The sequence below is a fragment of the Panulirus ornatus genome, chromosome 56 (assembly GCF_036320965.1).
Source record: "Panulirus ornatus isolate Po-2019 chromosome 56, ASM3632096v1, whole genome shotgun sequence".
Classification (NCBI taxonomy): Eukaryota; Metazoa; Arthropoda; class Malacostraca; order Decapoda; family Palinuridae; genus Panulirus; species Panulirus ornatus.
In genome coordinates this window covers 14,246,582-14,271,699 of record NC_092279.1, presented here as the reverse complement: position 1 = coordinate 14,271,699, position 25,118 = coordinate 14,246,582, and the positions used below count along the sequence as shown (strand labels likewise).

General features: G+C 40.5%; 1 protein-coding gene across 1 annotated transcript in view; it reads left to right on the top strand.

Moving 5' to 3' along the window:
- The first annotated feature begins 692 nt into the window (after window positions 1-692).
- r (carbamoyl-phosphate synthetase 2, aspartate transcarbamylase, and dihydroorotase rudimentary) overlaps window positions 693-25,118 on the top strand; it is a 175,032-nt gene continuing 150,606 nt past the window's right edge. Inside the window, exon 1 of the mRNA XM_071693871.1 lies at window positions 693-963. The gene's annotated coding sequence lies outside the window, so the exon portion shown is untranslated. The remainder of the gene's footprint in view (window positions 964-25,118) is intronic.

Genomic DNA, 25,118 nt, shown 5'->3' with positions numbered 1-25,118 from the left:
CTTTTTAGTCGCCTTCTACGACACGCAGGGAATACGTGGGAAGTATTCTTTCTCCCCTATCCCCAGGGATATATATATATATATATATATATATATATATATATATATATATATATATATATATATATATATATATATATATATACCGGCACATACACAGGGATAAATATCTGCAACATTATATATGCACAAACCGACAATTATCGATAATTATTTAAAAAAAAAAATACGTGTATAGATGGACAAGAACACACCAAATCTCTACATATAATCGTTTTCCTTCTGGAACATCCTACAGACTGAGCGTAGAACTACATGACTTCGGTCACAGACAAGTGGGAAGCACACCAAATCCAGGGAAAACTATGAATGGCCGGACCACGTGCGCGTCCCTTCGAAGTCCTATGCAGAAGTTTCCAGGTTAGCCTTCCCCCGCCGGACTCCCTCACCCCGCTTGTCTCCCTTCACACTGTTTTTCGACGGGTTTTTGTTTGATATTTCATTCATTTTATCGTTTTGTAATATCCGTGAAGGAGAAGTAGATCTCAGGTATGGATTTTGATACGATTTAAAAGTGCTAATTAGCATATCTCTCATTGGTAGCCCTTATATTGCCGTGGAGTAACGATCGTGGCGAGGGAGGGGTCTCGCCTTCACAGAAAACGGCAGTGGCTCGGTGGCTGGAGGTGTCAGTGTTTCCCGTGACGTCTGTGAGTTAAGCTGTAGCTTCTTTGGCCGCACCCTCAGACCCTCGCGCTCGAATCCCTGGTCACCTGGACACACTACGGCCTCCTGTCCTGAGTGTGTTGCTCTGAAATTATTTAAGCATAGGACTCATATACTCTTAATGTAAGAAAAATATGAATCGGAAAGCTGGGAAATCACGTGTTAACATTTAGAAAAAGCTTACTTCAAGGCATATATTATACAGCTAACTAAGCAAAGACATCTGGATTACCTCAGGTAAGGAACACAGGTCCTTGATAATCATTTAATATTTTCTTTGTATTAGTTGATGGTCTGGGTGTTTGATTTAACTTTTACTTAACCTTTAATCGGCAACTTTTATTATTCATGACAAGCATCGGCTTACCCCACAACAAGAATACATGCTAGATCTGTTGAATAAGTTCACTTAGTTGTTTGCGGCGTGTATTAGGGGGATTTCTATTGGTGGGTGTACATGTATGGCATTTCATTTTCATTAATGTATAGTTGACACCTGAGCTCGCTTTCAAATTGATTTGTTGTTTTAGCTTTGACTCTGTGAGCTGCCAGGGTTATAAAGGCATTTAGAGTCAACGTATTGTCAGCAGAATAATGTTTAAAACTCTAAGGTGTCAGAATTAATTCTAAGACCACACACCCCTCTGCGTATGACCCTAAACCACACAGTCCGTCCTGTTGCTTTCAAAATATTCGTTAAACTTTAATGCCACTTGCCATTACTTTGTCTTGTAATTGAGGAATGAGATTTTGTCTATATATATATATATATATATATATATATATATATATATATATATATATATATATATATATAGTTTTGTCCTTTCACCCTTCTCCATTTTGTAAATGATTTACTTTTTTCCACTTGCAACCAATAATGTGCTTGAACGCTGACTACTTAACACCATACTTTTACATCCTTTAGTTCTGCTCCTCTCAACTCGATCTGCATCTCGTTTCCACACAACTTCCTCTATACACTCAGCGTTTTGATTACTATATTTAGTGCATTGGTAGACTGTTTGTACACATTTACATGTTCGTAGGTAATATTCCCCTATATAAAGCCGCATATATATATATATATATATATATATATATATATATATATATATATATATATATATATATATATATATATATCTGAGCTTCTGAAATGTCATTATTCGCAGAACTACGGAACACAATGTAATTATAACTCGTTTATTTCCGGCAGTCAGGGAACCCATTTGTGTGTTTTATCCATTGGATGGGTGGGGCGATGTGGTCTTTTTGTTTCTGCGTGTTGAAATGAACATTTTCAAATTGAATTATATTAAACAATAGCCACAATGAGAATTCACATCTTCAGGGATACAGAGATGAATATTTACCATATATATATATATATATATATATATATATATATATATATATATATATATATATATATATATATTCTTTCATACTATTCGCCATTTCCCGCGTTAGCGAGGTAGCGTTAAGAACAGAGAATGGAAGGGAGCGGGGGGGGGGCCCTCCCTTCTCGTCTTTTTTTTTTTTAATTCTCCAAAAGAAGGAAGGAGATATATATATATATATATATATATATATATATATATATATATATATATATATATATATATATATGTATATATTTTCCAAAAGAAGGAACAGAGAAGGGGGCCATATGAGGATATTCCCTCAAAGGCCCAGTCCTCTGTTCTTAACGCTACCTCGCTAATGCGGGAAATGGCGAATAGTATGAAAAAAAAAAAAAAAAAATATATATATATATATATATATATATATATATATTCTGTCTTTACATCTTTCGCTGAACTCTCTGTCTACGGTTCCACGCCATTGATCTGGCCCCAAAACTGTTTTTATAAAGTATGTGTGCGTGTGTGAAATTCTATGCGGAGTCGAGTCTGAGCTTGCGCTGTTGACATTGTATGGCGTGACAGCACAATGTACCTGTATTGCACGGGCTCCCCACTCTTTTAGTATAGTTCTTCGTGGTTAAACCTGTTTTATATGGTGTTCACTACACAGTAAGAGGCAGCTCGATTGACATCGAGTGAGTAGCTTGGCGCCGTAACCCTGTATAGTTGAATGAAATATTAATGGATAACGGGGCTTGTGCAGGTGTTCTTTATGCGTTGACAGAGAATGACACTCGCTGATTCAGACTTTTATTTGTTGAGGTTAATCATTACTCACAAAAAACTAAAGCCATACTGAGTCGTTAAGCTTAATATTGTTGTATCATATTGCACAAACAGTTATGTTTTATCTTTAAATCCCGTTTTCCCTAGGCTTGTAAGCTAATGTTTTATTGATAAAGGCTCCAGCATCGGACAGCTTTGGTAACTCTTTCTTAGCACGCCACAACTCCAAACTCACCTGGCTCGCATTGTTTACGTTGTGGCGAAGGGTGGTAGAAACATAGTTGATATTGTTCATAGAGGATTTACTATTGATATTATTTTGTTTGTGTTATTATTTTGTTTGTGTAATTCAACTTATGCGTGTTAACTTCTTAGGTTATAGAGATTTTATTTGTGTAATTCATCTTATGCGTGTTAACTTCTTTAGTTGTAGATTGTAGACAGCAGCCGCCCAGGGAAGTACTAACCCAGGTTCCATTTTCTTTCCTCTTAAGGCTTGTCTTTGATGAGCACTTTTGTGTGTGGCTAAGGGCTTTAAACAGAAGGAAAGAGACCTTGATCTATTAATGACTGACCACATTTTTCGTGATAGTTGAATTGAGCTGCATAGGTGCAGGACGTCAGTACATGTCATTTGTATTTGGATAACAAACAAAATTGGGCTATCACGTGAACGGAACGATGTCGATTGTGGATTTAATGTCTGTTGTTATTGAGACCACCTTGTAATGTTTCACTCGTTGTCGACCTTTCTTGTGTTTCTGATTTTGTTTTAAGGTTACCGGAACAGACAATAGTAGAAGGGAGGGTGCTTATTTCATAAAGGAAATTGCCTCTGCTTCATAAACCGCCTCTGAAAGGGCGCCATTGTGCGTGTGGTTCCAGTAAGTCGATGTCACATTCTTTTCAATGTCCTTGATACACTGCTCATCAGATGCTGCTACAGACTCCCTGTGGTGCCTTCTGTTCTTTGATATATATATATATATATATATATATATATATATATATATATATATATATATATATATATATATATATATATATATATGTATATATATATATATATATATATATATATATATATATATATATATATATATATATATATGTAAAATATGCGGAACCTTCACTTCACCGTTAAGAGGTATATGCACAATCACTTCTGAAAGAGAAAGTAAGAACAGTAAGTACCTTCGTTATTACATCCTCAGACAGAGTGGGAGAGATATGTGTTGGTCGTTAAATGCACACAGACGGCAGAGGCGGGGCTTCCACCAATCCCCGTGGAGAACAGCAGATGGACAGGGTTATTGTGAGGGCTACTTCTTAATGATTTCAGTTGACAGTTTGTCGCATTTAAAATGGCCAAAAGACAAATTTACATTATGATCATATGTGCCAGTCGGGAGGTAAAGACAGAAAAGAAATAAGAGAAATCCTCAGAATAAGCCACGGCTCTGGTGAGGATCATTGAGGGCCCTGTAGATCTCTCGTGGGAGCTGAGTGAGCTGCGCGGAAAGATAAGTCAGCAGCGGTTGCCCCTGACTGAGAGGGACCTCCTCCGAGCTATGATGGGATGGGTAGGGTTTTCATTTTCCTCGACGCTATCTTTCTGATTTCAGGTAGTGTTGGTTTGATAAGTTGGCTTCAGGAGCTGGTAGCCCATGAGCTGGTGGGTCATGTGTAACTGTAGTGTAGTGGGCTCTTAGGCGGATGTGTGCATCGTGCATTGGTGTAGCCCTATATAAGGTGTGTGTGTGTGTGTGTGGGTAAAGACTCGGCAAGACTTAGCTTGGCACGGGCTCTTGTCAACGACAGCCCTTTCTCGGGTTTGCCATGACTGGCTCTTGGAGGCCTGGGTATGAATGTAGTGTAGTAAGTGGATGCGTTCGTAGAGCAGAATGTATTCACTGATTCCTTCATCCTTAGATATAATCTGAGTGATCAACTATATGATGTGACCATTATCCTTGACAGAAATCTAGGTTCAATTACGTATTAATAAACTAGAAGAACCCATATCGGATGTGAAGAAGCACGGAAACATTATTCGAACTGTTTCTTCGAAAGGACGTGAATGGATTTAGCTTTACATTATTCGTAGACACAAGCATCAGAAATCTGGTAAAAGAGTGCGTACGTGTGTGTTAACCATCGTACTGCGTGGAACGTGTACAGCGGCCAGATACCCATGGGAGGACCCCGATCGAGCGTCTGTGGATAACTGCGTTAAAGACTTCGTCAGGAAAAACCGTCACTGGCAAGCTGGAGCACCGTAACTTATTATTAAAGTTGTACTTCCCAAGGAGAGGCTGTGGGTGCTAGGAGGTCGGAAAGTTAAGTCTCAGGGAACATCTGTTGGTTGTTAGGTCCTGTTGTAAAGAGGGGAAGTACTTATAAGCGTTGTGATCAGCCAAGAAAGCTGTATATGTTGTGGAAGTGCTGTAACTGTCAGGAAAAAAGCTTTATATGTATGGGAACTTCGCAGTGTTGGTTGACTTTCCCTCATCTGTCGGTATTACTTTGGGTTTTACTCCCGAGGGCTGGCTGCGTGTCCCCACACCACTAGCTAGACCACTCATTGAGTACTCGGCAAGCTGCCCCATCGTTGCAACGACCTGACATCTTGCAGAGAATCGTTAAATCATAAGAATAAAACATTATTTTTTTTCGTACCATTCGCCATTTTATATATATATATATATATATATATATATATATATATATATATATATATATATATATATATATATATATATATGCCCATTATTTCATTGGTTTTGTCTTTTTTATTACACTGAAAATATCGGGGATAGTTCAGTAAAAAGAATTGTTCCGAGTATTGAAAAGCATCTGAGCTAGCATAAGGCTAACATGATGCACGGTATACCGTAAACCCTGCAGCCTCCCCGGTGCTTGAACTCCAGTGCCTCTATAGTTTATGGGAGAGGGGGGTGTATTCCCCAGTATCTTTCCAGAGGGATTATGTAACTCCCCCAAGATCCCTTACCATGACAGCTCAGGAATTTCGAACTTTCAGTCGTTCAGAATTAAAAAAGAAATAAAAAAAATAGCTGACAAATTAAGACAGTGAATGCTGTATCAATAAATGTATGTTTTCCCATGCCAGTCATTACACCCAATATTATCCTGACAATCTTGCCAAGATTTGAAAACTTATGAATTGATGAGCATTGAGTGAGAGGGGCGAGGGCTGGAATATGGATTAACGCAGGTGAGGCGGACATAACAAGTGGAAGCTTTTGATGAGTGGAGATACTGGACCGACATTGATTAGTTGACTCTTATGTAGAGACACTGGGTCTGGGATGCAGGGCTGCTGCCGGTCTGGCAACACTGCCTGAGTCACGGGAGAAGAGGGGTAGGGATGGTGAGGGCACATGTGGGAGGGTGGAGAGAGATTGAGGAGGGTAGAAAGAAGATAAAGGAGTAAATATGAATGGAGGTAGAGAGGGAGGATGAGGTGAAGCCACAGGTGGAGTGGATAAGAGTGTATTGTAGGGAGAGATGGAGGGATGAAAAGAGAGGCGGATAGAATGGAATGGTGTAAAGGGAGAGGAAAGAGTTCGGGCAGAAAGGAATGTGAAATGGAAGGAAAGGGAAGCTGAGAGAGAGAGAGAGAGAGAGAGAGAGAGAGAGAGAGAGAGAGAGAGAGAGAGAGAGAGAGAGAGAGAGAGAGAGAGGACAAAGAAAGGGAGAACGTGGAGAGAGGATAAGGAAAAGAAAGAAGGGGAAGGGATGGAAAAATAAGAGATCAAGATGTAAACGAAGAGGGAAGAGTGAAACAGAGAGAGATGCATTCGAGTTGAAGCAAACAAAGAGAGGGAAAGTGAGAGAGACAGAAGGGGAGGAGGGAGGGGCAGGCGGGTAAGCAGACAGACAGACAGACAGACACACCGAGACATGGGTGCAGATGAGAGAGAGCCAACCAGACAGTCCGATATACTGCGACAGATTAACATCCAGGTCTGGACCGTCTGGTCTGGTCTGGCCTCCCTCCTCGGTCCTCAGCATCGGGGTTGCTCCTTCCTCCTCACCTCCCCCTCACGGGTGGTGGTGCTGGAGTTGTATAATTCTCGAGCAGTCTTATGTAAGTGCAGACCTTAGCTCGCCCCAAGCCACACATAGATTTCAGTCTTACACGACTGTCGACACTGGTGGTTATATGGAATGAGTTAGTTCACCTTTGCTAAGCTTGTGAGAGCAGTGCGGAAATGCATGTGATTGTAGACATTTTACGTAGCAGTATAAGCGCTTCGATCGTTACGGTACTTTAGCGTTAAAACGGACGTTTGGAAGTTTTGAATTACTGCTGTTTGAGTGTAAAAACGCAATAGCTTTTAATATATTGAGGCATCTCATGAATTATTGATAACAGTAACCAGTCAGGTTAATACCTAATACTACACTTGTGTGTGTACAGTGCAGGGTCACTTCGCTTAATTGATTGTGGGAGGGGGCTTCCGTATTGGGTTCCGGGAAGTTTGTAGCAGGAACAAGACCGCCACCGAACTCTTCTATCGTCTTCGCCATCTGCGGAAGATCGCCTTGGGCGTCATTACGAAACTTTATGTCTCTGTTAACGTACGTGCGTAGAGCTTAGGTTGGCATTATTTTTATTTCAGAACAATTCTATTTTGTTGTAGAGAACTGTAAAGCCTCGTGCTGGACGACTGCAGATTCAACTAAACCTGGATCATCACCAAGAATTCCACCTGCCTTTTATATATATATATATATATATATATATATATATATCCTCCGGGTTTTGAAGATTAAACTTTCGTACCTTCGACGACGAAGAATTCCACCTGCCTTTGTTAGCGGGATTATGTATGAGAAAACTTCGGTGTTTCCCATTCATTAGGTTGTGTGGCTCGATATGTAACGTCGGTCTGGCAATTTTCAGACGTTATCACCCGAAACGCTTCATAGACTTGTTAAAAAGTTTTTGGTGTGTAGACGGTTTGTTTCGACAGACAGAACTGATTTATATAAATCGAAGATGTATGTATGGAACTTGCTGATATAATTAAGTTTTAAACGAATTGTTTATATGATTAGATTTGCTGATTCTGGAGCGTAGTTGTGATAAGCTTAACTTTTTGCTCTACATCTTTTCCTCTTCGCTCTTGTCTCCTACCCTTCCTACCTCTTCCCCTGTTGCATATTTGATCTTTACTCGTCTTGATCACATCAAAGGTTCAAATTATGCTTTTAAATATGGGCGAAAGGGTTTGCGCCACACATCATTGCTGGCCTATATTAACGACCAGACGTTGACGTAATACATCTACCTGTACCCTAAACGCACCCACAAACCCTCTTGAATGCAATTACTTAACCTTCTAACAAATAGCAATTGGTCTTTAGATATATAGTTAATGACAACTTAGATATATAGGTAATGACACCTCTGAACGTAGATTTCGCTGCGAGTCTGCTGCTGTTTTGGTGATCTCGTTTTACAAACTAATATCGGCTTGCGACGTGACCAGTGTAGTTGTGGTCAAGTGTATGGTGACCCATCCCTACAGATACCAAGTTCTATGGTAACCCATCCTACCTGTTACCAAGCCTTCGTGGTAACCCAACCTACCGGTTACCAAATCAGCGTAGTAACCTAGTCGTACTATAACTAAGCCAGCGTTGTAACCTGGTCCTCTTAGTAAAAAGCCAGCCGTAGTGACCCAGTCCTGTTATCAAGCCAGCGTGGTAACCCAGTCCTATTACCAAACCAGCGTGGTAATCCAACCTTGGCCCACCTTCCTGACGATTAGTTTCGGTCTGTTGGGTTTGGTATGGCGTGTCTAAGGGAATTTGTTCCACGATTCTTATTTTTGAATCTGAGTTTGTCTCGCGTACTTCATCTAATTATATGTCCTGTATTTAGGTTTATATTTTATAAATATGTCCTTACCTCCACTTTATATTCATTTGGTGAATATGTTTGTTTATTTTGTATATTACATTTTTTTGTGATTATGTGATAGAAGTACTTATGGTTATTACATATTGATTTCCTTGCGTAACGTTTTACTGTTATTAATCTTATAAGGCAGAACGCTTAATATTTATTACTTTGTTACAACGAAAGTCTGTTTAATGCGTTGACTATTTTTATTTTCCGTCGTACACTGACGTTCCCATCTTTACTTTTTGTCGTGTAAGGGAAACGTATTTTTGCTTCGGCCACAGCCGGGCTCCGGAGACTCGAGTCAGACAAGTGCGCGTTGAGTCCTCGTCTTCCCGGGATCACTTTTGCCTTTAATTTTTCCGTCTTTCTCCCGTCATGATTATTTGCCGTTGTGGTTATTTTGCTGACTAATTTGCACCCGCGAATCCAGTGCTATTTTGCTGATTATTTTCGACAGGATGAAAAGCCCCCTCCCACAAAGTATGAGGTTCGTTAAGTTGATTGGTGTGACTAATTCAATGCCTTGCGTAAATTTGAAGATGACGGTTATCAGGTCTCCCGGTGGGCTACATGCAATTGAAATTGATCTTTTCTTTCATCAGAGTTGGTATTTCTGTGAAAGTCGATATTTGGAAAAGCTTTTCCTTAAGAGAAAAAATAAATGCAATAATGAACTGGAGGTAAAGGTAATACAGAAGTCTGCAAAATACTCTGATAAAACGCTCCTGACCAGTCGGCAAAATGACTGCTGCGTTTCTTATTACCTTATTTGAAGTATTCATTTAATTATTGACCTCATTTAGTGTTTCTTAATTATTTTGTGATCATGTCTATTTTTGTACTGATTTTATCTCAATTATCTGTGATTTCCTCGTAATATCTTACTAGTAGATTTTCGTGATTTCTTGTCTTTTTTTCTTTTTTCTTGTAACAGACGGCACGGGCAGCTAGAGTCCTAATCAAGGCCCATAACATATTTTCCAGCACGCTTGTCTGAGACTGCATGAAAACACCTACTTGATTGCCACACACAAACACACACATGCACACACACACACATGAGCAGCCGACATCAACATGATTATACAAACGCCAACAACCGTCACCAGCAGACGCAAACGTTATGGAGACACGAACTGAATATTCATTTAGAATACGATACAGCATCTACGCATGTACAATTAACATTAAAAAATGAAATGTTGCAGACTGAAAAACAATCATGGCTTTTCGGAGAAGACATGGTGAATGGAGTAAACACCTACAGAAGTTATAGGATATTGGCATATTGACAGAAATTAATCATTTCTTTTACTCAGTTTTCATTCTGCTTTTACTTTCATTTCTGATTGATTACACCATTGAAATCTTTAAACCTCTCTTATCTGATAATAACCAATCAAAAGACCAACAACGACAACTACAGTAAACAAACACACGGTACCGCCACCAGCCTCTGACGATAGATAACAAGGAGGCCTGAGCGGTGTCAACATGGGTAGCCTATTATAGTACTGAGCGGTGTCAACAAGGATAGTTTATTATAGTCCTGAGCGGTGTCAACAAGGATAGTTTATTATAGTACTGAGCGGTGTCAACAAGGATAGTTTATTATAGTCCTGAGCGGTGTCAACAAGGATAGTTTATTATAGTCTTGAGCGGTGTCAACAAGGATAGTCTATTAATGTCCTGAACAGTGTCAACAAAGGTAATAGTGTAGTAACTAGCAGTATCAAGAATAACTTAACAGTCTTCAGCGCTGTCTACAATGATTATAGCGGAACCATTCCTCTGTCAATATGTACTTCAAAAACCACTCCCACAGAATTTGCACCACTTCCTCTACAGACTAAGACCATTACCTATATAACATCATCACCACTGAGAACACTTATCGTAGTAATGCCATAGTAGAGGGCCATATATAAAACCGCACCAGCTACCATCAAACACCGCCTCAGTGGCTCACCATCGATCCAGTGTGCTAGCAACTTGCCGCGCTTGGCATTTCTACATTTTGATTGTCTTTGTTTCTAAATATTTTTCCCCTCAATGACAAAAGGTTCCAGTCACGGACGGAGACCCTCACTGAAGCCTGGCATTGAATGCAGTAAGGGTTGAAGGAAAACAAATTATGAAATGCTTTAAAGAATAAGTGCGAGAAAATGGCAAGGGATATATAGCTTAAGGAAAGAATATTAAATCTAGCCTGGTTGCTTAGTTTTAATAACGTGAGACTTGTGACGCGGAGGGTAAGATGGTTCCTGGCTGCTGTCTATAACATGCAGACACTGAGGGTGTGAGATGGTTCCGGCTTCACTTCAACGCTCTTAATCTTAAGTCAGGAGGGTAGTATTTCTCTGGACGCCTTCTGTCTATATCACCATCGTGCGCCGGATGACATCGCCACAGTAGCAATCTCAACCAACAACAGTCTGTGACGTCACATGAGGGTTGGCTCTCCATACCAACAATGGAACTCTGGAACCATTGTCTTTTGACGAGCGCGAGAAAAAAAAAAATCGTCTTGGCTGAAGAATATAGACTTCCTTGAATGATCAATTACGTTAATATATTATGAAGCCTTTACCGATCTTATACCAAGAAAGATTTTGAGTATGAGAATAACTGATACATAAATATCCAACCTCCTGATGTTTGAGATAAGCTTTGAAAAGGGTGTTTGTAGTTTTAAGGAGGGTTATTTCTTTGCGAATATCGTTTAAATGGAAGTTTTAAGTTGACACGTAGGGAAACGCCTGGAAATTGTTAGGCTGTTAGATTTCAACAAAAACTGAAAATTGAAATGTGTCGCTTTTGTTGTTGGTTTTATGTTTGTTGTTAAACTTACTACTGAGGAATGGTATAGTTCCCTGTGGAAAACAGTTATCGGGGTAAGTGTGTGTTTGTAGCACTCGTGACTCAGGGGTATCATTATTGATGTTGGGAAATGTTCTGTTCATGACAAGGAAAGGATTTACAGAATTGCGAGGTAGTGCATCGGGTTTAGGCTACTGATAGCACGTCGTTTCCCCACATACCACAATGTTTTACCTCATGTTATCCAGTACACGACTCGCCCTCCTGAAAGTTCACATCCCGATACCTCAAAGCTTTTTTCATTCATTTCTATCTCCTCTGTTTCTTCTTACCACTTGACCTCCTTACTTCTGACCATGAAACCTCTGTGTCACTCTTTCTTCACTCATTTTCTACAAACGTCCAACCATTGTATTACACTTTGGTCGGCCTTGTCGGTTAGACTCTACTCACAACTACACCTCTCTTTACAAGATCACCCGTTTCTTGCCACATATCCTCCAGCGTTTCCTTTTCATCAGATCCAACCTGTCTCTCTCTTTTGCATTTGAGGCAAAATAAACACTTCCACATAACACTTGCAGGAACTACTGTATCATTAGATATACTCAACTATGACCATACAGACACCGCCGAAATTTCTTTCCACATATCTCAACCTTCCCCAGGACCTTAGTCTGCCCTTCCACCTTAAGACTCGCCTCATCCCCCACATGATTCAATTTGCTATCATGTCCATTGCTATCAGAAGTACTCTGCTTCCTCTGAGTCCTTTTTACTTAAACTTTCAATCCATTCTGGTTCATCCTAGCTGCTGCATACAAGGGAATTCAAACATCAACAGACCTGGGTCCCTTCGAGACTGTTTGTGACAGTGGGAGAAATATGAAACAACAGTTTTAAAGTAGTGCATATTTAACCTTTGAAACTGATAACAGAAAACATTACTTGAATCTATTAGACTTGCTCTTTCACATATGTCATGACCTCTTTGTAGTGTACACAAAAGTTTAGTATACTGCACTCAGATTTGCTCCTCCCCTTTGTTAATGGTTGTCCTAGGTAGTGAGGAGACTGGGGAATGTGTGTGTGTGTGTGTGTGTATTTGTCAACGTCGCCCATTCTCAGGTTCCAGGAATCGAGCCTCAGCCTTGATACGCCCCTTGCTCTGCCTGTTTCGGTGTGTACGTAAAATGAGTTACTGGAATTTCTTCTTAGAAATGCAAACAGTGCTCTTTCATCACTATTTTCTTCCACCTCTTTTGAAAATTAATTCGTGTAATTTGAAAAAAACTGCTTTACTTTACATCCGTACATACTGCCTAGGTTTTTTTTTTTTTTCAACTTAAGGAACCCATTGTACGTAGCAGAAGTGTGCACGTAATACCAATCGAGACATATCATTACTTTTTCAAATCTAGCATATCCAAAAAACTGACCTGATAGAAAAAAATGGGGTACATTTTTTAATTCAGCATACAAAACTTATCCTAAATCAGTTGAAAAGCTTTGACCTTTGAAAAAATGTTCTGAAACGCAGGCCTGTGTAATCGTTCATTTTTCGAAAATGAGAAAATGTACGATCTAGTCATGAGTCTGATAAACAATATGGCACTGACAAACTGCCGGAAGAATAATCAAATGAATGAGAGAAACATTTCGTCACCAACGGTTGCCCTACTATCACCGCTTGGAGATAACGCGCATCCGCTGTATACCTGGCAAGTAATGGTATTTCACCATAGTGTTGCTTCCCCTGTATGTTTCTATCCATTGTTCACAGTTTTGATTAGGACTTTTTAACTAGGCCCAGAGCAAGTTTATCTATTTTTATTTCCCATTGATTATAGTAACTACTGTCGTCTAATAGACGTAGATTACTGCTTTAAGGATATTATGGTATTCGATTCCTAATAATGAGTTATCCGTTTGTCCTCATATATGAATTTTAACAATTTATTGATATTTATTCGTTATTGCACGCATATTGCAAGGAAAGATTACTATAATACGGACATAAACTTGTACATTATTAATAATGTGCAACGATTTTCAAATAAGGTAACAGAATGTATTATTCAAGCTTGGAATCTATGGCATGTGAAAAGGGTATTATTATGATGCTAACTCGGATCCAGAGATGGTGTGGTCCATCAGAATATGAAGCAGGGCCCTCCAGATATCAAGTGGGGGTCCAGATATGAAATCAGGTCATTCATACAAAATAGGAGAGACCCAAAATGGGCCGGGGTGCGTGAAGCTTGAATTGGGATCATTGCACAGGAAGTAGGGTTCACTGACATGAGGTAAGGTCCATGAAAGTTGAAGTGGGGTCATCAAGCTTAATGTGGGGTTTCGTCAGCTGTGAAGTGGGATCGTTTAAGGACAGAGCGAGGGTCTTTAATATACGGAGCCCATCGAACATGCACGGGCGTCAATAGACGTAGTAAGTCTTACACAATCAGATGGTTCATCAAACACCGTGGATCTAACAGGTTACCCAGGGACCGTGGAACATGCAACAGGACCCTTTATATATATATATATATATATATATATATATATATATATATATATATATATATATATATATATATATATATACTTCGATTTCATTACTCATGTCTGGGCGCTTTTACGTGTACACAGACGTAATTTAGGACCGACAGAAACTCAGATTGTACTCCACCTTGGCGAGTAACAACTCATCGCCTAAGTTTCGTAGAAATGTCAGACAAAAAGAAACAAATGCTTGCAACTAGTCCCTTAATGTCCCTGCATTACTACTCTCATTTACTTTTCTATCACCGTTAGCGACGGATCATTTCAAGCCCAACTCTATCTTCGCTTTTCATCGCGGCTGAGTAAGGTTGTCGCGTGCGCAAAGTGATATGCAATTCCGACAGGTTTGATAATTTCTTAATTGTTTTTGCAACGAGACAATTCAACTCGGATTTACATTACTTGTGTGTGTTTAGTTTGTCAGTGGCGAGGAAGCTTGCCGTATTCGTAAAACTTTTGATTTTTTTTTTTTTTATCTCTTCTTAAGGGAAAGAAGTGAATGGGGAAATTTGTCTTTTTCATAGTTGATAAAAGAATTCAGTTGATTTTGATTCTCTTCCATTCCATGCAGTCATTTTCCAGTCTGTTGCCTGTTAGTGTGTAGTAATGCCGTAGACTGCAGTCATTCCCTTGTTTGACGTGATTTTGTAAGCGAACTATTTTCCCGTGACGGTTGTAAAATGCTGTGAGTATTATTAGTATCCATATAACTGAAAGGTATATTGGCCGCTGGCAAAATGTGTGCTATTATAAACAAAGGAGCCAGGATATTACATATTGATTTACTAGAAAATTACTCACGAGAGTGGCCACCACCTCCATAAATGTTTTATCATCACCAAGGTCATACCTGGTGCTTGAAGTACGAGGGAACAACATGCGTTCATGATTTACATCCAGTAAATCAATGAGTAGTGGTGGATCTGAAGGCTACCTGTAGCTACCCCTATAAGGCTTACCTAAAAGTCGCACCACGGCACCCCATCACCTTGGTAACAGGCGATGAAAATTCTGGCGTACAGAATTACTTGTTTGAATTGGTTGTATCAAGCTTATAATTTTCCGATGATATTTTGTAATATGTAAAAATTTCCCCGTAGTAATGTTTTAGATTTATGTAATCTGCAGTTGTCGGGAATTCTTAAAAATATGCTAAACCGGTGTCCAGCGCATTTCCGTGTGTCCTATTTCTGACGAAGTACCGGAGCGCGTTGTGCTCGCACCGCTTTCATCCAGATGTTCTAGGTAGACACTAGTATCACTAAGGGCAACAGGTAGCATGTCTGAGCTACGTCATGCAGCTGAAAGCTAAAGCTGTGTGCTGATACCAAGAGCTCTCTCGTAATAAAGGGTGTATGTTAGTGCTAGTCAAAATTTCAGAAGGGCTGATTTTCTCCCCCTCTTCATATTTGAAACATGTACTAAAAGATTTATATCATAAGGTTAATTAAGAGAATGACTATTCCGGTTGTGGAAGAGGGACACTGTCTCCTTCACAACCAACAGCAGTAGGGTAATCAATATCCTTGTGTTGGTCACAGTGTTAAGGGAACGGCCGCGGCCGGGGACTTGCTAAAGGCTAGGCTTTCTATTGACATTACGCGAGCACTGCGTAACTCGGCACGGTGCTGCACTGCAGTGCTCAGTCGCTTGCGACACGGAGTACATTTGGGTCGTTGCTATCGATTAAACTGTTCATGGGAACCACTACTACTGAGTAGAAAGAATCTGCGAAGATTAAGCTGTAGTAAACCTCAGTCTTAAGTTTACATCTCAGTTGAAAGATATTGTTCCAGATGCAAGTGGTAGGCTTGGTACTAATGCGAGTCCCTGAGTATATGTTGTTTTGCACCTCCGTGTTGTAGTGGTCAGTGTTGCTGAATATGATACTCGTAGAGGACGTCGCCTACATATGTTCGAATTTTGGTCGCGGTAGTCGGTCCACAGTCAACCCAGCTGTTCATCCACTCCTATCGATGTGTGTGATTTCACTTCCCCCCCCCCCACCCCCGCCGCATATTATATTCTTAGTATCATGTTATCATCTCTATAAGGATATGTGGGAAATATAAAGACAATTTATGTGAAAAGTTTCTGAGAAAGCGCCATGTCAGTCTTTGGTTAGCTTCTCCATATCACACTTGTGTATTTTTTTTTTTTTTTTGCGTTGTCAGTTAACTCGTACCTCATAGGAATGGAGGGTATATTGTTTTTGGCACGTTATTATCGTCAATTATTACATTGTTTCTGGTCACAAAAATGGCGGTAGTGGTTCGGATCAGCTGGTTCGAAGTGACGTGAACACTGCATAAGCCTTTGCTCGGATCTTGTGATTCGAACCCTTAATTAATCATGACGTAAGGCAGCAACTCGGGTTAGATATTCCCAAACTAACGCGAACATCGATTTGAACAGAGGCTCGGCCTAGTTAGTTCGAAATGAATGTGACTGCAGTGGCTCGAGTCAAATGTCCAAGCCCTTCTTGACTGCGGTGACTACATATCAGATACTGGGCGATGAATGTAGTTACCTACACGGTGATATGAAGAACAAAATTGCATGTTGTCGGGAGCTATAACCGGCGTGCTAGAAGAGGTAGTAATGCGCACGTGAGGTCAGTCTTTATCGTTCTCGACCAAATACTGCGTCATGCATAAGAGTGAAGTATTTCAGGAAGTCATATTTAAGGTCAATTGCGCCACGTCTTTTGCTCTGTGGAGTCTGTTTGTCCTTTGTCTCCAGAGGCGCCGAGGAAGTTGCCAGCTTACGATGACTAACCCCACACACAGTTGTCAGTAATTCATGCACTTCCGTGACAGGACATGAATTGCTTGTTTTGGAGCGATGTATTTTCGGTGAAACATTTTTTAGCATGAAGTTTGTGTTAGCAGTAGGTGAGGTATGAATTGGAAAATTGGCGGGGGTAAGTAGTTATACCTATGAAAAATGCCATTTCGCCGTTCTTCCATCCTTGGTAGGAGTGAGGAGTTGAGGGCCGAATCTGCTAGTATCGACTAACATCCCTTGAGAAATACACATGGTGTTGGAAGGATTCAGAATAATAATGATAATGATAATGATAACTAATATCTTTACTTGTGGCGTAAGTAAATCTAGCAATCCTGACAAATTTATTGAGGTGGTTATTTCATCACACTGGGGATACCGAGTGATCATGGGTTTCACTTTACCCTCCTGTCATCATCAGATTCAGTTTGCAAGGCTTGGCTGACCATTAACTTCCTCGGGAATGCACCTCTCTAAATATGGTTTAGTTTTGCTTTCACGGACAAAAGTCCACATCAAGGCCGGACCTTAATTAAAATATGGAGAGAATAATGAAAGGGAGAAAGATAAGACAAAGGAAAGTATTTACGAATTTTGGAGGAAGTGAAAAACTTGTCTTGATTTACAACCCTATTATTATGTAACTTCCTCGGCAACCGTTCACCCGATTACGTCGTTTGCAAATTTACTTTGCGTGGCATAATAATGGATTTTTTTTTTTTTTTAACCATTAGGTTGTCGTGAGCAGAGACATATGAAAGGAAAAATATTTCTGCGTTTTTCAGTATCGTTAAGGATGACCCAATTCAGTTGCCTTTCACGTCCGTTGCAGACTTGCCATTGAAAAATTCGGAACTTTTTTCTATTTTTGTGAATCTGCATTGACAAGGAGACATGCACTTTGGATATTACTGAATGCAAGCGTGGAACGTATTGGAGTTTGCGTGATGAATGTCGCTGGCTGACAAACTAACGGACTGGCGATAGACGTAGCATAACGAATTTCATCGACATTATGATGATGATCAGTGGTACGGTAATTTAAAAGTTTAAACCGTGAGTGAAAATGAGGAATGATATGTCCCTTATATGTATATACTAGCGTTGATGTTACGTATTTTGTTCCATTATATTCTATATTCTTTGTTCGTGCTACGTTTTCACGAAGCTGCGTGTAACACTACAGATTTGCGATACATTATTATCGAAATTGATATGTTAGATATAACAGGTTGTCATATGTTAACATTTCTTAATTACAGCGTGGAATATATATATTTTTAAGCAGTCGTTTCAGTCTACGAAACAGCTTCGTACAAAATTGGTACAAGAACACCGAAAGAGAAAATAGTGCAGTAATGAAAAAGAAGTATTGGGGCCTTTCTAGAAACGATCTTTTGTATATTTAATTGTCTCCACTGTATTATAAAAGTTACTAATGTCTATTCTCCCTTGGCTGATTTCACCCAAATTGTAAGTCGATTAAACTGACGTATGTAGCATATGACACATAGACTTATTTAATATTTGTAGTAAAGGACACAGCTCACGTGTATATTTCGAAAATACGATCAATGCGTGTTTCTCTTCGTCTGGTGCAGGTGTGGAGGATTAGAACGCTCCCAAGTCCAAGGTGTTAAGACATTAGAATTAGATTCTCCGAGAAGTTCGTTTCGGCGTTCTCCTTCATTCATAAGGGTTATGTTTAGAAAAAAATCTCCGTAGATGCTGCGGAATCATGGCGGTGGTGGTGTTATTACGGTATTGGGAGTTTTACGTTCGTAATACCTGATATTTTGCATTTGTTTGCCTATAACCATATTTTGCCAATGGGAAGGGCTTTCGCGCAGCGCTCACACAGAAAATTTGTTTAAGGATGAAGAGTCGTGTGAGTTACAAGTCATCATGTTTAAGTTGGAGAGAATTTGCTTTTAATCTGAATGGCAATAACCCATGTGTGAGTCAGAAAAAAAAGGCCAGCCTGGAAAAGATTAGGGAACTAGACAGCCGCTGTAATGCTGGCTAGCTGTGCCGCCGTGACTGACCTTCACGATATCCTGGAATGGAACTATCCCTCCCTGGTCACTGGTTGCTTGTCACCCCACTACCTGTGGAGTTAGATATTGCTGGGAGATTATCACGTGCTCTTACACTGTTGACTTCGGCATTTTTGATATGTTGGCGCAAATGCAGGAGTAAAAATGTCAAAAACTGAGCGTCAATAACGTTAATAGTAAATGCGACATAAGAGATATCCGATCAGCCACGGCACGGCAGACGTAAATAATACAACTGGTGAGATTGCAGATATTGGGCAATGAATAGCGTCCCAGGACAGAATGTCCTTGGACGCATGATGTGAGGGACGTTGCTTGTATAATAATTACGTCGGGTTACTGTCTACTTATTACCGGTAATTACCCTTCAGTTAGAACGCTGATGATAAGACGCAATTCACAGGATTGATCACGATAACAACTGTGATTGAAGAAGGAAAGAAGCGGATGTAGGCAGTGGGGAATATACAGAGACATAGATCAAGCAAGCAATGAAATATGAGAATATACAGCAGTTAGGGTCGGAGAGGTGAAGCAAATTTAAAACGATGAAGAACATGGAAATGGAACTCTAAAAATAGGAACAGTGACCTCGAATGGCTCACATACTTAGTCAACCATATACTTATTTCTCGGAATACCCGCTATCCCTGCAACCTCTGCCTCCAAGCTCTAAAACTGATTGCAGTTAGGGTCTCCAGAGCTGCTCTCGTTTTCTGTGATGGCTGCTGAAGGTTAGTACGGGACTTGTGTTGCAAAGGGACGATTTTATAATTTACACACACACACACACACACACACACACACACAGAGAGAGAGAGAGAGAGAGAGAGAGAGAGAGAGAGAGAGAGAGAGAGAGAGAGAGAGAGAGTACTTTGACGAGTTTTCCCCAAAGGTCATGCCTAACGCTTGGCGGTCACCGAAGGAAATTATTTGGGTTACGACAAACGAGTGGTGTGAGTTTGGTGTTGTCTGGTGTTACGTGTGAGATTGAGAGACTGCATGTTTGTGGACTGAATGCCCGCTGCCCACTTTTAGGTGAGGCAGAAGGGAAACACCTGGGCGAAAGGAGTGAAAGTTAAAAGCCACTTAAGTGCTGGATCACCGCGCATGTCACCAACTCTCCCGATACCCAGGCGGGTAGTACCGGTGAGATACTCCCTGCCTTCTCACTACCTACCAACTAAGAGAGAGAGAGAGAGAGAGAGAGAGAGAGAGAGAGAGAGAGAGAGAGAGAGAGGGCGGCATTTTGCCATTCGGTAGTGATGAATATCAGTTTACATTTAACCGTGGGAATATGGTGTGCTGCGACTTAATTCTTGCTACAAAAAGGTCGCGTGAAACACTAGATCACTGCGTCGAAAACACAGGCGAATTACTGTATATCAAATGTATCACCTGCATACTGACGCATTCACTGGCAAATTGGCGTCATCAGTAGCTAAATGACGTCATCAGGTACCCTCTGACGTAGTTAGAGCTCTTGTCCTGGAGATAAACCTGCTCTTCGGTATAGTGAAGCAAAAAAGTAAACAAATGCTTCTAATCTCTTAGAGTATAAGTTGAATGGTGAGGCCGCAGCAGTGCGGCTTCGCCATAAATCATTTTCTCTCAGCTGTTTGGCAAGAGAGTTGTGTAAGGTATTTGCTATTGTTTTTATTACTTGTGTGATGGGGAAAGAATTTTATACCAGTGTTGCCCCGTCCCCTAACCATGTATATATGTACCATGTTGTTACTCCTATTTTTTGTATGTGTATACACACACACACACACACACAAACACTTGGCTGCCGGATAAGCGTCTGTTGTGCGTTATTCTAAGGAAAAACGTGGCAGAGGCGAGGTAGAGTCATGTCACACACGAGAAGGCGGCAGTTTATGTTTAGGAGACGTATTTTCATAGCGTCGGCAGCAAAAATGGTTCGCCCCGTTCTAAGCTCTTGTGACTGTTTTGGCGGGTTGGAGAAGAGCACAAGGTTATGGTTATAGGTAATGATAGGGGTAATGCTATTGCTAAGCTACACTATAAAGAACGAAAGCCTTAAGTAACAGTGTTGGTATTGGAATGATGATGTGTAGACCACTGGCGAAAGATATTGCCGTTTCTCGTTTGCGTAGGGGTTGAAAGAATTTTTTTCCTGTATCGGCTTATCTCTGTATGGTTTCGAATGCTTCTATTTCGTTCAACTGCCGTTATGTACATTATTATTGCCTTGTTTTTCTTTACATGTCCGCAACATGTTGGTAGTAATACCTCAATGAGAACTACTACTGCTACGTCCACTGCAGTTACAGCTGCTAATACCAGATCACTGTGAACTTCAATTACGTTCACTGTAACAAAAGCTGAAAGTATCTATTGTTTTGCTGGTTTGGCTACTACTTCTCTTCTACCCTGTAAGATACTACTGCTGCTACTGCTACTGCCCGCACCACCCCAATATTAAGTAGGTAACCCCATTTGATCTCCATCAGTTATTATAACATGAAATCATTGTAGATTGTATCGCTGTCGCGCCATTGACCAAGCGGGGGATTCATTAATTTAGGATGTACGTTTAGGGTGCGAGATTAACGTGGGCAAAGACGCACATATATACGTATACGAAAATGGGGGCACACACACGTTTGTAACAATGTATATATATATATATATATATATATATATATATATATATATATATATATATATATATATGTATATATATATATATATATATATATATATATATATATATATATATATATATATATATATATATAGACACACCAGTGTCGGCGGAAAGAAATGACACCTACAATGAAAACGAACAAATATGGGAAATAGGGGAAAAAAAATGATCAATCAGATATTTTTATTCATCCTAATACTTCGTGATGTCTCCTCTGAGCCTCCTAACTTCTTCAAGACGGTTTGGCATGCTCCTGGCCAAGGATCTGAAGTATTCTTTGTCAATATTTTTCCACACCTCGGTGATCGCCTTTTAGGCGTGGGACGGACGTCGTCTGGATAAGGGATAACTCATGCTTGATGTGTGCCCAGGCATTCTCAATCGGGTTGAGATCTGGGGTATTTCCCGGTCACTCAAACACTTCGATGTTTGTGTCCTCCAGCCACTTTTTGACGAGGTCTGAGCCATGACAAGTGGCCCCGTCTTGCATAAACACGCCTTCGGGCCGATGAAGGTCATAGAAATGGTGCATGTGATCCTTCAGCACATCCAAATAATTTGCAGCACGCATTGTCTCGTTTATAGGGAAAAAATAAGTCCCCCAGCTCCGTTCGCGCCACTGAAAATTCCACAAACCCTCACTGCAGGAGGGTGTTTGACGACTTTTGCGGTGTATCTAGGATGGTAGCGGTTGGAGTTTGGGCACCGGCGGCAGCGCTTAACACAAACGCGTATTGTCTTGAAGGTCGATTCATCGGAGAAACAGGTCTGCATCCATTTCTCTTGGGTCCAGTCTTGGTATCTTCGTGCAAATTGAAGTCTACGGCGCTTCATGCCGGCTGTTACAAGTAGCTTCACTGCTGCGTGTCGTGACGGGAGGTGGAGGTGACGCTGCAAGCGTTCGCGAATGGTGCGGGTAGCAACGTTTAATAGCAGCTCAAGGGTACATTTTCTTGAGTTCTGTGGACGTACTAAACGGGTTTTTCAACTCCACGCCGTAGGATATTGTCTGTCTTCTGAGAGGTTTTTCTTGGCCTCCCAGAGCGTGGTTTAGGGGCCGGAACCTGGTTGGGGGCAAGCGCCCTGCCGGCAGCAAGAAGCCTCAAGAAGGTCGACCGAGAACGTCCAACTCGGGCACAAATATCTTTAATGGAGACGTTTTCCTCCCTCAAAGCTAGGATACGGGACCTTTCCTCCTTCGACGTCATGGTTCGACCCATATTTACTGATGTGGGGCACTATTGGGACACGAAATGGCGTTGGGCGGTATCTGGGAGGTAGCACAGGCAGGAGTGCTAAAATGATACATTTACACACCGCAGAGTTTGTGGCGGTCTTTTTTGAGACATTATCCATTGCGTTTCAATGGGATGTGTCATTTCTTTCCGCCGACACTATATATATATATATATATATATATATATATATATATATATATATATATATATATATTCTTATTTATTTATTATACTTTGTCGCTGTCTCTCGCGTTAGCAAGGAAACTCGAAAGAATGGCCCAACTCACCCACATACATATGTATATGCATACACGCCCACACATGCACATATACATACATATAAATTTCATCATATACATACTTATTACATAAACACATATACATATATGCAAATGTACATATTAATACTTGCTACCTTCATTCATTTTCGTCGCCACCTCGCCACACATGACATTACAACCCATCCCTCCGCGCGCGTAAGAAGTAACACTAGGAAAAGACAGCAAAGGCCACATTCTTTCACACTCAGTCTCTAGCTGTCATGTGTATTGCACCGAAACCACATCTCCCTTTCCACATCCAGGCCCCACAAAACTTTCCATGGTTTACCCAAGACACTTCACATGCCCTGGTTCAATCCAATGACAGCACGTCGACCCCGGTATACTACATCGTTCCAATTCACTCTATTCCTTGCACGCCTTTCACCCTCCTGCATGTTCAGGCCCCGATCACTCAAAATCTTTCACTCCATTTTTCCACCTTCAATTTGGTCTCTCAGTTCTCCTCGTTCCCTCCACCCCTGACACATTATCCTCTTTGTCCATCTTTCCTCACTCATTCTCTCCATGTGACCAGACCACTTCAAAACACCCTCTTCTGCCCTCTCAACCACACTCCACTCTTTTCATTACCACACATCTCTTACCCTTTCATTTCTTACTCGATCAAACCACCTCACACCACATATTGTCCTCAAACATCTCATTTCCAGCACATCCACCCTCCTTCGCACAACTCTATCTATAGCCCACGCCTTGCAACCATATAACATTGTTGGAACCACACTATTCCTTCAAACATACCCATTTTTGCTTTCCAAGATAACGTTCTCGACTTCCACACATTTTTCAACGCTCCCAGAACTTTCGCCCCCCTCCCCCACCCTATTATTCACTTCCGCTTCCATGGTTCCATCCGCTGCCAAATCCACTTCCAGATATCTAAAACACTTCCCTTCCTCCAGTTTTTCTCCATTCAAATTTATCTGCCAAATGACTTGTCTCTCAACCCTACTGTACCTGATAACCTTGCTCTTATTCACATTTATTCTCAGCTTTCTTCTTTCACACACTATACCAAACTCAGTCACCAGCTTCTGCAGTTTCTCACCCGAATCAGCTCCAGCGCTGTATCATCAGCGAACAACTGACTCACTTCCCAAGCTCTTTCATCCACAACAGACAGCATACTTGCCCCTCTTTCCAAAACTCTTACATTTACCTCCCTAACAACCCCATCCATAAACAAATTAAACAACCATGGAGACATCACGCACCCCTGCCGCAAACCAACATTCACTGAAAACCAATCACTTTCCTATCTTCCTACACGTACATATGCCTTACATCCTCGATAAAAACTTTTCACTGCTTGTAACAACTTGCCTCCCACACCATATATTTTTAATACTTTCCACTCCCAGGTATTAGGAATATATATATATATATATATATATATATATATATATATATATATATATATATATATATATATATATATATATATATATATATATATATATCTTTTCTTTCTTTCAAACTATTCGCCATTTCCCGCATTAGCGAGGTAGCGTTAAGAACAGATGACTGGGCCTTTGAGGGACTACCCTCACCTGGCCCAATTCTCTGTTCCTTCTTTTGGAAAATTAAAAAAAAAATGAGAGGGGAGGATTTCCAGCCCCCCGCTCCCACCCCTTTTAGTCGCCTTCTACGACACGCAGGGAATACGTGGGAAGTATTCTTGCTCCCCTATCCCCAGGGATAAATATATATATATATATATATATATATATATATATATATATATATTTTTTTTTTTTTTTTTTTTTTGCTTTGTCGCTGTCTCCCGCGTTTGCGAGGTAGCGCAAGGAAACAG